Raw genomic sequence first — 12212 nt, 5'->3', positions numbered from 1 at the left:
CATGTGGGAAAACATTTTTCACTGAATTTTCAAGCCCCTTACATGCATCTGTGTGTATAGCCAAAGGTGACACTGGCCCTAGGCATCTTTTCAACTGGATCATGAACCATGTCCGTGAAGCCTCTGTTTCTGACTGAAACAAGCCAACAGCAATAGGAAACATCCAGTTGTGTCCATCTAGAGCATTGCATGCTGCCAACTGACCATTCCACTTGCCTGTCAAAAATGATGAGTCTATGCTCAAATATGGACGGCACCCTGCTTTGAAGCCATCTTTGCAAGGCTTCAAAGCCATAAAAAACTTGGAGAACTTGACTTCACCTTTGGCTGATACCTCTGTATCTATCTCCACAACACTACCAGGTGACCTCTTTTCCACCTCTGCTTTGAAGTTGTAAAGCATCCTAAATGTATTTGCCCAATCACCATATAAGTTTTTCATTGTCCTTTGTTTTGCCTTCCACACTGTGGTATATTTCATTTTAATGGGGTACATCTTTTCCAAGTCTACTTTGAGTTTCTTGGCAGTAGTGTTTGGTGTTTTGGCTAAAATTGGGGTGATCTTTTCTGCAACCCAAAGTTGTGATGTCATGGTTGATACTCTCTGTGAACTTGTAATACAAGTATGTTGATTGGGGATTTGGTTAACCCTGACAGTACTTCCATCAGGTTGCAGTCTAGCAGATATGTACCACTTGCAAGGCTTGACACTACCATCAAATCCTCTGCACCTCGCATAAAACTTCTTTCTATCAGTCCAAACAGTCTTGGCATCAAACTCATGTTTCACTGCATAAGTCTTGAAACACATCCTAAACTCCTTCATGCTTGGGAAGAACTTGCCTACTTCAATGACAGGGTTTTCTTTGTCATACACATGCACCAGCTCATCATCATGTGCATCATCTACTTCATCTGTAGCTTGTTCCATCAATTGTCCACTACATCTTCATCACCATTAGCAGGCAAACTAGATTCTCCCCTCTCCTGCTTATCTCTGTCATCGACTGGAATGCCAAAAAGTTTGGCCATCTCAATGTCAGGCATTGGTGCAATGACCAAATCAGTAGGCTCATCTAATTCAACTACATTCCAATCAACAGTTGCTGCAGTTTCAGTTTCAATTCCAGTCACCTGTCCCTCTTCGGCTATTACTGTAAGTTCAGTACACATGGGAATCAATGGCCTCTGTGTAGCCCAATCATCATCTACCATCTGCGCAGCCAATTGTGATGGCACATATCCAACCTTCGAAAAAATATTCAGATCAACCAGCTCAGCAAAAAAATTAGCTCGTTTGCTTGTCCAGCCGTTTTGCCGATCGATTTCATCAACAATCTGTTCACCATCTTCCATTCTCACATACTCTCCTTTCCAATCATCAAACCGCAACAGTGATACTTCTTGCTCTGGACCCCAAACAACATTCTCCCCAATTTTTTCCACCCATTTCTTCACTGCCTTCTCTCGCATGTTCTGTAGAACTTGTGGATCAATCTCTGTAAACTCAACCTCCCATTTAACAATTGTGTCTCTCTCAATGTTCTGAATGCTACCATCAACTAATTTTGCCTTTGATGGAAAGAAATTGACCGTCAATTCGAAGGTTCGAGCGGCAGCATCCCCTCTGTCAGTGGCGGACAGTGTGAGCCCGTGAGAAAGAGCAGACTAGGCCCTAATTGCATGCAAAATTGGATCAGAGAGAGGAGCATTACCTATTCGAAGTTGAATCTGGGGGCTCCATCTCAGTATGCCCACGGGCTCCCCTCACAACCTATCGATTCAACAAGCAAAAACAGAGGAAACGAGCTGAGATCTACGGGGCCGAGAGAGGAACGGGAGGGGGACTAGGGTTTTCACTCACCATTTTTTGAGGACGAAGGCTCCGCCGCCGTTGAGAACGAGGGCTCCGCCGCTGCCGTTGAGAACGCAAGATCCGCCGCCACCGGAGAAGAAGGGGGGAGGGGGCAGAGTGGCGGGTCCGGCACGGTCGGGCGGCAGGGCACGGTCAGCTGTTTTGAGGAGCAATTAAGTTGGACCCACATGTCCTAACATAAACGGGCTTGGTTGACGACCAATTTAACCACATTTAACACCCCATGTGGCCCTGGGCTATTTACCTGCTTAAATGTGTCGCACCACAGCCATTCGCTCGAACAACGTCGCACTCAAGCAAATTCACATCAAACATGTCGCACAGGAGCTATTGGCCCACAATACAATACGTGCCTTGCTGCCCCTGTTGTCACTGGGAAAGGACACCGCAAGATCGAACCCAAAGCTAAACACTTCTCCCATTACAAGAACTACCAATCTAGTTGGCCAAACCAAACGGATAATTCAAAGAGACTTGCAAAGATAACTCAATCATACATAAAAGAATTCAGAGAAGATTCAAATATTTTCCATAGATAAGTAGGATCATAAACCCACAATTCATCGGTCTCAACAAACAAACCGCAAAAAGAAGATTACATCGAATAGATCTCCACGAGAGAGGGGGAGAACATTGTATTGAGATCCAAAAAGAGAGAAGAAGCCATCTAGCTACTAGCTATGGACCCGAAGGTCTGAAGTAAACTACTCACACTTCATCGGAGGGCTATGGTGTTGATGTAGAAGCCCTCCATGGTGGATGCCCCCTCCGGCGGAGCTCCGGAACAGGCCCCAAGATGGGATCTCGTGGATACAGAAGGTTGCGGCGGTGGAATTAGGTTTTTGGCTCCTGTTCTGATCGTTTGGGGATACGTAGGTATATATAGGAGGAAGGAGTACGTCGGTGGAGCAACAGGGGGCCCACGAGGTAGGGGGGCGCGCCTAGGGGGGCGTGCCCTCCACCCTCGTGACCGCCTCTGGCACTTCTTGGAGTAGGGTCCAAGTCTCCTGGATGACGTTTGGTGAGAAAATCACATTCCCGAAGGTTTCATTCCGTTTGGACTCCGTTTGATATTCCGTTTCTTCGAAACACTGAAATAGGCAAAAAAAACAACAATTCTGGGCTGGGCCTCCGGTTAATAGGTTAGTCCCAAGAATAATATAAAAGTGGAAAATAAAGCTCAATATAGTCCAAAACAGTAGATAAAGTAGCATGGAGCAATCAAAAATTATAGATACATTGGAGACGTATTAGGCATCCCCAAGCTTAATTCCTGCTCGTCCTCGAGTAGGTAAATGATAAAAAAAAGAATTTTTGATGCAGAGTGATACTTTGGCATAATTTCAATGTAAATCTTCTTAATTGTGATATGAATATTCAGATCCGAAAGATTCAAGACAAAAGTTCATATTGACACAAAGATAATAATACTTCAAGCATACTAATCAAAGCAATCATGTCTTCTCAAAATAACATGGCAAAATAAAGTTCATCCCTACAAAATCATATAGTTAGGCTATGCTTCATTTTCGTCACACAAAGTTGTTCCCAACTTCTATACCCCTGATGACAAGCCAAGGAATTGTTTCATACTCAAATAATCTCAAACTTTTTCAACCTTCACGCAATATATGAGCGCGAGCCATGGATATAGCATTATGGGTGGAATAGAATATGATGATGGGGATTGTGTGGAGAAGACAAAAAAGGAGAAAGTCTCACATTGACGAGGCTAATCAACGGGCTATGGAGATGCCCATCAATTGATGTCAACATGAGGAGTAGGGATTGCCATGCAATGGATGCACTAGAGCTATGAATGCTCAACAAAAGAAAACTAGTGGGTGTGCATCCAACTCGCTTGCTCACGAAGACCAAGGGCATTTGAGGAAGCCCATCGTAGGAATATACAAGCCAAGTTCTATAATGAAAAATTCTCACTAGTATAAAAAGACAACTTATGAGACTCACTACATGAAGGACAAGGTGCTACTCTGAAGCACAATATATGAGACTCATTACATGAAGAACAAGGTGCTACTTTGAAGCACAAGTGTGGAAAAAGAGATAGTAGCATTGCCCTTTTTTATTTTCTTTTTTTTTCTTTTTTTGGGCCTTTCTTTTTTTTTCTTTGGCCTTTCTTCTTTCTTTTTTTCTTTTTGGGCAATGCTTTAATAATGACGATCATCACACTTCTATTGATTACAACATAAGGATTACAACTCGAAACTTAGAACAAGATATGACTCTCTATGAATGCCTCCGGCGGTGTACCGGGATGGTGCAATGAATCAAGAGTGACATGTATGAAAAATAATGCATGGTGGCTTTGCCACAAATACGATGTCAACTACATGATCATGCAATGGCAATATGACAAAAGTAATGTATGTCATGATGAAGATGATGGAAGTTGCATGGCAATATATCTCGGAATGGCTATGGAAATGCCATGATAGGTAGGTATGCTGGCTGTTTTGAGGAAGATATAAGGAGGTTTATGTGTGATAGAGCGTATCGTATCACGGGGTTTGGATGCACCGGCGAAGTTTGCACCAACTCTCAAGGTGAGAAAGGGCAATGCACGGTACCGAAGAGGCTAGCATAGGCGGAAAGGTGAGAGTGCGTATAATCCATGGACTCAACATTAGTCAAAAGAACTCATATACTTATTGCAAAAATTTAGAAGCCATCAAAAATCAAGTACTACGCGCATGATCCTAGGGGGATAGATTGGTTGGAAAAGACCATCGCTCGTCCCCGACCGCCACTCATAAGGATGCACAAGCCAGGTACACTTCATGTTTCAAATTTGTTACACAACTTTAACCATACGTGCATGCTATGGGACTTGCAAACTTCAACACAAGCATTCTTTGAATTCATAATCACCCAACTAGCACGACTTTGATATTATCACCTCCATATCTCAAAACAATTATCAAGCATCAAACTTATCTTAGTATTCAATTCACTCAAAAGAAAGTTTCACATATCTTGAATACCAAGTATATTAACATTAAGCAATTTACCATGCTATCAACGGCTCTCAAAATAATCTAAGTGAAGCATGAGAGATCAATAGTTTCTTTAAAACAAATCCACCACCGTGCTCTAAAAGATCTAAGTGAAGCACTAGAGCAAAAATTATCACGCTCAAAAGATATAAGTGAAGCACAATGAGCAAAACTATCAAGCTCAAAAGGTATAAGTGAAGCACATAGAGTATTCTAACAAATTACAATTCATGTATGGCTCTCTCAAAAGGTGTGTACAGCAAGGATGATTGTGGTAAACTAACAAGCAAAGACACAAATAATACAAGACGCTCCAAGCAAAACACATATCATGTGGTGAATAAAAATATAGCTCCAAGTAAATTACCGATGGAAGTGGACGAAAGAGGGGATGCCTTCCGGGGCATCCACAAGCTTTGACTTTTTGGTGTCCTTGGATTATCTTGGGGGGTTCCATGGGCATCCCCAAGCTTAGGCTCTTGCCACTCCTTGCTCCATAATCCATCAAAAGAGATCACCCAAAACTTGAAAACTTCACAACACAAAACTCAACAGAAATCTCGTGAGCTCCGTTAGAGAAAGAAAACAAAGAACTACTTAAGGTACTGTAATTAACTCATTATTTATTTATCTTGGTGTTAAACCTACTGTATTCCAACTTCTCTATGGATTATAAACTATTTTTACTAGCCATAGATTCATCAAAGTAAGCAAACAACACACGTAAAACAGAATCTGTCAAAAACAGAACAGTCTGTAGCAATCTATAACTAGCGCAAACTTCTGGAACTCTAAAACTTCTACCAAAATAGGAAGTCCTGGAAAGTTTGTTTATTGAACAGCAGCAAAAAGAATCAACGCAAAGCACGTTTCTGTGATTTAACAAAATTATATTCGTGCGTGCAAAGTTTCTGTTTTTCAGCAGAATCAAGTCAACTATCATCGTAGGTTATCTTATAGGTTCTACTTGGCACAAACACTAATTAAAAGATAAAACCACATCCAAACATAGGCTAGATGGATTATTTATTCCTAAAAATAAGCAAAAACAAAAAACACAAATCAAATTGGGTTGCCTCCCAACAAGCGCTATCATTTAACGCCCCTAGCTAGGCATAAAAGCAAGGATAGATCTAGGTATTGCCATCTTTGGTATTCAATCCATAAGTGGCTCTCATGATAGATTCATATGGTAATTTTATTTTCTTTCTAGGGAAGTGTTCCATGCCCTTCTTTAAGGGAAATTGGAATCGAATATTCCCTTCCTTCATATCAATAATTGCACCAATCGTTCTAAGGAAAGGTCTACCAAGAATAATAGGACATGAAGGATTGCAATCTATATCAAGAACGATAAAATCTATGGGCACATAATTCCTATTTGCAACAATAAGAACATCATTAATTCTTCCGATAGGCTTTTTAATAGTGTAATCCGCAAGATGCAAGTTTAGAGAGCAATCATCAAAATCACGGAAATCTAGCAAATCACATAAAGTTTTGGGAATAGTAGAGACACTAGCACCCAAATCACACAAAGCATGAAACTCATAATCTTTAATTTTAATTTTAATAGTAGGTTCCCAGTCATCATATAGTTTTCTAGGGATAGAAGCTTTCAACTCAAGTTTTTCTTCATAAGATTGCATCAAGGCATCAATAATGTGTTCAGTAAAGGCCTTATTTTGACTATAAGCATGAGGAGAATCTAGCACGGATTGCAACAAGGAAATACAACCAATTAAAGAGCAATTTTCATAATTAAATTCCTTGAGATCCAAAATAGTGGGTTTAGCAACATCTAGATTTTTATTTCTTTCAATCCCACTTTCATCAAATTCATCATCAAGATCTAGAAACTCTGAATTCTTAGAACGCCTTCTAGGTAAAGGAAGATCATATTCGGGTTCATCAAGATTCATATTGCAAAACAAAGATTTAATGGGGGACACATCAATAACTTTTAGATCTTCATCTTGATTTTCATAGGAATTTGGTTTAGCGGCCATCTTATTGACTAAGGTAGCTTGCATATCCGAAATTTCAGCGGTCATCTTTTCAAGACGAGCAATTTGGGCCCTTATACCATCAAATTATTTAGACATATCATCGAGGTCTTTATTCATATAGCTCATAAAACTTTTTTGTTCCTTAAATTCATTTCTAAAGAAGTTATTGTGCTCAAATTGCAAAACCATAAACTTTCTGACATTGCTTTCGATCTCCTCTAGCCTTTTAAGGTGAAGGTCACCAAATCTAGGTAGAGCCATCGCGACAAATAAGCAAACTAACACACGAGTAAATAGAAAGACAACGAGAAAAGGCAAACGGGAAAGAGAGGAGGAGATTGGGAAAGAGAGGGCGAATAAAACGGCAAGGGTGAAGTGGGGGAGAGGAAAACGAGAGGCAAATGGCAAATAATGTAATGCGAGAGATAGGGATTGTGATGGGTACTTGGTATGGTTGACTTGCTTGCGTAAGCCTCCCCGGCAACGGTGCCAGAAATTCTTCTTGCTACCTCTTCAGCATAGTGTTGGATTTCCCCGAAGAGGAGAGGATGATGCAGCAAAGTAGCGTAAGTATTCCCCTCAGTTTTTGAGAACCAAGGTATCAATCCAGTAGGAGACCACGCACAAGTCCCTCGTACCTGCACAAAACGATAGCTACTCGCAACCAACACGATTAGGGGTTGTCAATCCCTTCACGGTCACTTACGAGAGTGAGATCTGATAGAGATGATAAATAATATTTTTGGTATTTTTTTGATAGATAGATGCAAAGTGAAAAGTAAAAGGCAAAGTAAAAAACAAAGCAAGTAATAAAGCGATAGAGATTGATATGATGAGAATAGATCCGGGGGCCATAGGTTTCACTAGTGGCTTCTCTCAAGAGCATAGATATTCTACGGTGGGTGAACAAATTACTGTTGAGCAATTGATAGAATTGAGCATAGTTATGAGTATATCTAGGTAATGATCATGTATATAGGCATCACGTCCGAGACAAGTAGATCGAAACGATTCTGCATCTACTACTATTACTCCACTCATCGACCGCTATCCAGCATGCATCTAGAGTATTAAGTTAAAAATAGAGTAACGCCTTAAGCAAGATGACATGATGTAGAGGGATAAATTCATGCAATATGATAAAAAAAACCATCTTGTTATCCTCGATGGCAACAATGCAATACGTGCCTTGCTGCCCCTGCTGTCACTGGAAAAGGACACCGCAAGATTGAACCCAAAGCTAAACACTTCTCCCATTGCAAGAACTACCAATCTAGTTGGCCAAACCAAATGGATAATTAGAAGAGACTTGCAAAGATAACTCAATCATACATAAAAGAATTCAGAGAAGATTCAAATATTTTCCATAGATAAGTTGGATCATAAACCCACAATTCATCGGTCTCAACAAACACACCGCAAAAAGAAGATTACATCGAATAGATCTCCACGAGAGAGGGGGAGAACATTGTATTGAGATCCAAAAAGAGAGAAGAAGCCATCTAGCTACTAGCTATGGACCCGAAGGTCTAAAGTAAACTACTCACACTTCATCGGAGGGGCTATGGTGTTGATGTAGAAGCCCTCCATGGTGGATGCCCCCTCCGGTGGAGCTCCGAAACAGGCCCCAATATGGGATCTCGTGGATACAGAAGGTTGCGGTGGTGGAATTATGTTTTTGGCTCCTGTTCTGATCGTTTGGGGATACGTAGGTATATAGGAGGAAGGAGTACGTCGGTGGAGCAACAGGGGGGCCACGAGGTAGGGGGCGTGCCCTCCACCCTCGTGACCGCCTCTGGCACTTCTTGGAGTTGGGTCCAAGTCTCCAGGATCACGTTTGGTGAGAAAATCACGTTCCCGAAGGTTTCATTCTGTTTTGACTCCGTTTGATATTCCGTTTCATCAAAACACTGAAATAGGCAAAAAAAATAGCAATTCTGGGCTGGGCCTCCGGTTAATAGGTTAGTCCCAAAAATAATATAAAAGTGGAAAATAAAGCCCAATATAGTCCAAAACAGTAGATAAAGTAGCATGGAGCAATCAAAAATTATAGATACATTGGAGATGTATCAATGGCGTGGTTGGGTTACCCACACCCTTATTGATGAGAATCCCGCGATAAGGGGACACGATCTCTGCTTCGACAAGACGTGTCAAGGAAACCGCCTCGCAATATGTGCAACAGCTGGTTGTGAAAGATGGTTCGAATAATGACCGGGCCGTGGCGTGATGTCACGCTATGAAAAGTTGTCCGCAGATTAGATCTATGGAATATTGTGCTCTCTACGGTGGTATGTGGAATTTGTTTTGTAGAGCCGGACACGATCCTTGTGTTCAAAATCTTCTATGGAGTATTCGGAGATGGAACCCACCTTGCAATGCCGAAGACAATCTGCACGCCGGACTCATCGTCATTGAAGCCTGGTTCAGGGGCTACTGAGGGAGTCTGAGATTAAGGGGTCCTCAGACAGCCGGACTATATACTTTGGCCGGACTGTTGGACTATGAAGATACAAGATTGAAGACTTTGTCCCGTGTCCGGATGGGACTCTCCTTTGCGTGGAAGGCAAGCTTAGCAATTCAGATATGTAGATCTCCTTCTCTGTAACCGACTCTGTGTAACCCTAGCCCCCTCCAGTGTCTATATAAACCGGAGGGTTTAGTCCATAGGACAACAACAATCATAATCATAGGCTAACTTCTAGGGTTTAGCCTTTACGATCTCGTGGTAGATCAACTCTTGTAATACTCATATCATCAAGATCAATCAAGCAGGAAGTAGGGTATTACCTCCATCGAGAGGGCCCGAACCTGGGTAAACATCGTGTCCCTGCCTCCTGTTACCATTAGCCGTAGACGCACAGTTTGGGACCCCCTACCCGAGATTCACCGGTTTTGACACCGACATCATCCACGCAAAGGAGAGTCCCATCTGGACAAAGGGGAAAGCCTTTCATCTTGTATCTTCATGACCCATCAGTCCGGCCCATGTCACACATCCCGGACGCCGGGGAACCCCCTAATACAGGACTCCCTCACTCGTCTCTCGAGCCAAGGTATTTGGATCCGAACTTGTTTACATCAAGGAAGTCGTCCTCGGTGTAGAAGACCGGTTTCAGTGAGAGAGTCCTGGACTAGGGGGTCCTTGGGCTGTCAGCCTACTTCTTATTGGCCGGATAGGTGGGCTACTATAGACTACTATGATACCGAACTACAAGGCAACTCCGTGTCCGGAAAGAAAACCCTCGGAGTCTTGGTGTGTTCTCCAAGTCAAGAAAGAAGATTCGGCATGTTTATTTCCCTTGTTGTAACCGATCATATGTTACCCTAGTACCCGTGGTGCCTATATAAACCATAAGGTTTAGTCCGTAGAGGCTAGAACAACAACCATCATCCTACTAGTCTAGGGTTTATTTCATCTGATATCGTGGTAGATCAACTCTTTAATCCTCATATACACAAGCAATATAATCAAGCAGGACATAGGGTTTTACCTCTTAGAGAGGGCCCGGACCTGGGTAAACATCATGTCCTTCATCCCTTGTTCCCCATTGATCCGGGATCCACAGCTCGGGACCCCCTACCAGAGATCCGCCGGTTTTGACACTGACATTTGGGGCTACTGACGGTGTCCTAGACTAAGGGGTGCCAATCGAGTCGGCCCATAGTCCTCGGGTTGGGCCTGTGGGCCTCACTCTCCATCGGATTAACTCCAGTAGCTGCATGCCTTGACGTAATCAAGATTGCTGTGACACCGTGGTTTTTGCCACTTTTCTTTTTCTGGAGTTTATTGCATATTTGATTTGAATTTGACTTTTTGAATTAACTCATTTGGAAAAAGCACTTGGGTATTCTTTTGGTTTTCACCCAAGTGACTCCTAGCACCCTCGAAAACATCTCTCGACATCATATCTCTCAAACAAATGCCAAGGAAATATTTTTCTCAATGGCATAATATTCATTTTCTCTTTGATGAATATTTTTCACTTCTGCTCCAAAGTAACCCTCATTTTTCTTGCTCAGAAAAATCTAAGAAAATTCCCAAATATTCTTTGGATCATGCCTCAACTTCCTATGCAAAAATATCATGTGGTCATGTGAGAAATTTTTGCTCTAGAAAATCATTTCTCTTTTGGACAAAAAAGCCACTTTGTGAAGGAAGTGCATCTATGCCTATAGCTTAGCTACCTTCCAACCCAAACCTTAACCTCCATGTTTTGGCTCTTAACTCCTTGCAGTTTTCTCTCAAGTGACTGCAACAATTTCTGTCCAGAAACTTGTTAGTGATTTCAAGTCATTTCTGGTCGACCTGGCAATGAACCAACACATCAAACTGACCTAGCACTGCAAGGACTTGAGCCAAGACACGGTTTTGCAGCTCTGGCGCACCGCTTTGCACAATTGGACGCGGTGACCGCGTGTGTCCAGGGTGCTTGACAGGCACTCGCTGCGCTCTACGCATCGACAACTCCTCTGCCGCGCCCGTGAATCTACCCTGAGCCAACCCAGCATGTCAATTATCTTCTGCTACCTCGAATCCTTCCTCCCGACTACTCCCTCGCACTCCCCGACACCGGCAGCAGGTGCTGAGAATGCGGACACAGTGGAGCAGAGAGCACAGTGCTCCCGTGTGACCGTGTCGTCCCACCCCGCGCCCTGTGCTTGGCTCTACTCCTCCACTATGCTTGGATGAATGCAAGTGAGCTCTCCCATCACCTCTGAGCCTCTCTTGTCACTGCTCGCTGCTCTGGAACCCTCTCCAGTGATCTCGAGCTCTACCTCGCCCTCCCCTATATATAGGACCCCTCCCGAGCCGTTCTAGCCATCTCACCCACCTGATCTGGCCACAGATCTCTTAGTCTAGGACAACATCAAGGTCGGCCGGGCCTCTGGCTGTCGTTATGCACCGGAGCTCGCCGCGGATCTCCCTCGGTGTTCCACTCACTCCGGCGATCTTCGACCTCTCCCTCTCCTTCAAGCGTGCTAGTGAGCTTCTCTGGATCGTGACGGTGCTGCTGGACCACCTCAACCTCGGCGAAAACCCGAACTCCAACGAGCTCCGTCGCCCGCCATCTCTGGAGAAGACCATCGCGACGTCCTTCGTTCACCTCCGCCCATGTTGTTGGTACGTACGTGCTCACCATACCGAGTTGCAGCCATCCCCCACCTCTCCGGCAACCGTTGTAGTCTCCTCGTAGGAGAACCATCACGGGCCGAGCCGCCATCTCTGCTTTTCTCTCTCACCCTTATAAACCTACCAGAGGGGCCCCACCTGTCATCCTCTCTTCTCTCTCCCCGAATTGGTATAGT

General features: G+C 43.4%; 1 long non-coding RNA gene across 1 annotated transcript; it reads right to left on the bottom strand.

Annotated features, from left to right (window-relative positions):
* Positions 1-1460: 1460 nt before the first annotated feature.
* LOC119281323 lies at positions 1461-1915 on the bottom strand. Its single transcript, XR_005138378.1, has 3 exons — positions 1865-1915; positions 1716-1774; positions 1461-1627 (listed from the first exon to the last, which is right to left on the bottom strand). It is a non-coding gene; the product is annotated as an uncharacterized LOC119281323 (long non-coding RNA).
* Positions 1916-12212: the final 10297 nt, after the last annotated feature.

Source organism: Triticum dicoccoides, chromosome 3B (genome assembly GCF_002162155.2).
Source record: "Triticum dicoccoides isolate Atlit2015 ecotype Zavitan chromosome 3B, WEW_v2.0, whole genome shotgun sequence".
In the NCBI taxonomy this organism is placed as follows: Eukaryota; Viridiplantae; Streptophyta; class Magnoliopsida; order Poales; family Poaceae; genus Triticum; species Triticum dicoccoides.
The sequence above is the reverse complement of the archived record's forward strand: the minus strand, read 5'-3'. Positions and strand labels throughout refer to the sequence as shown.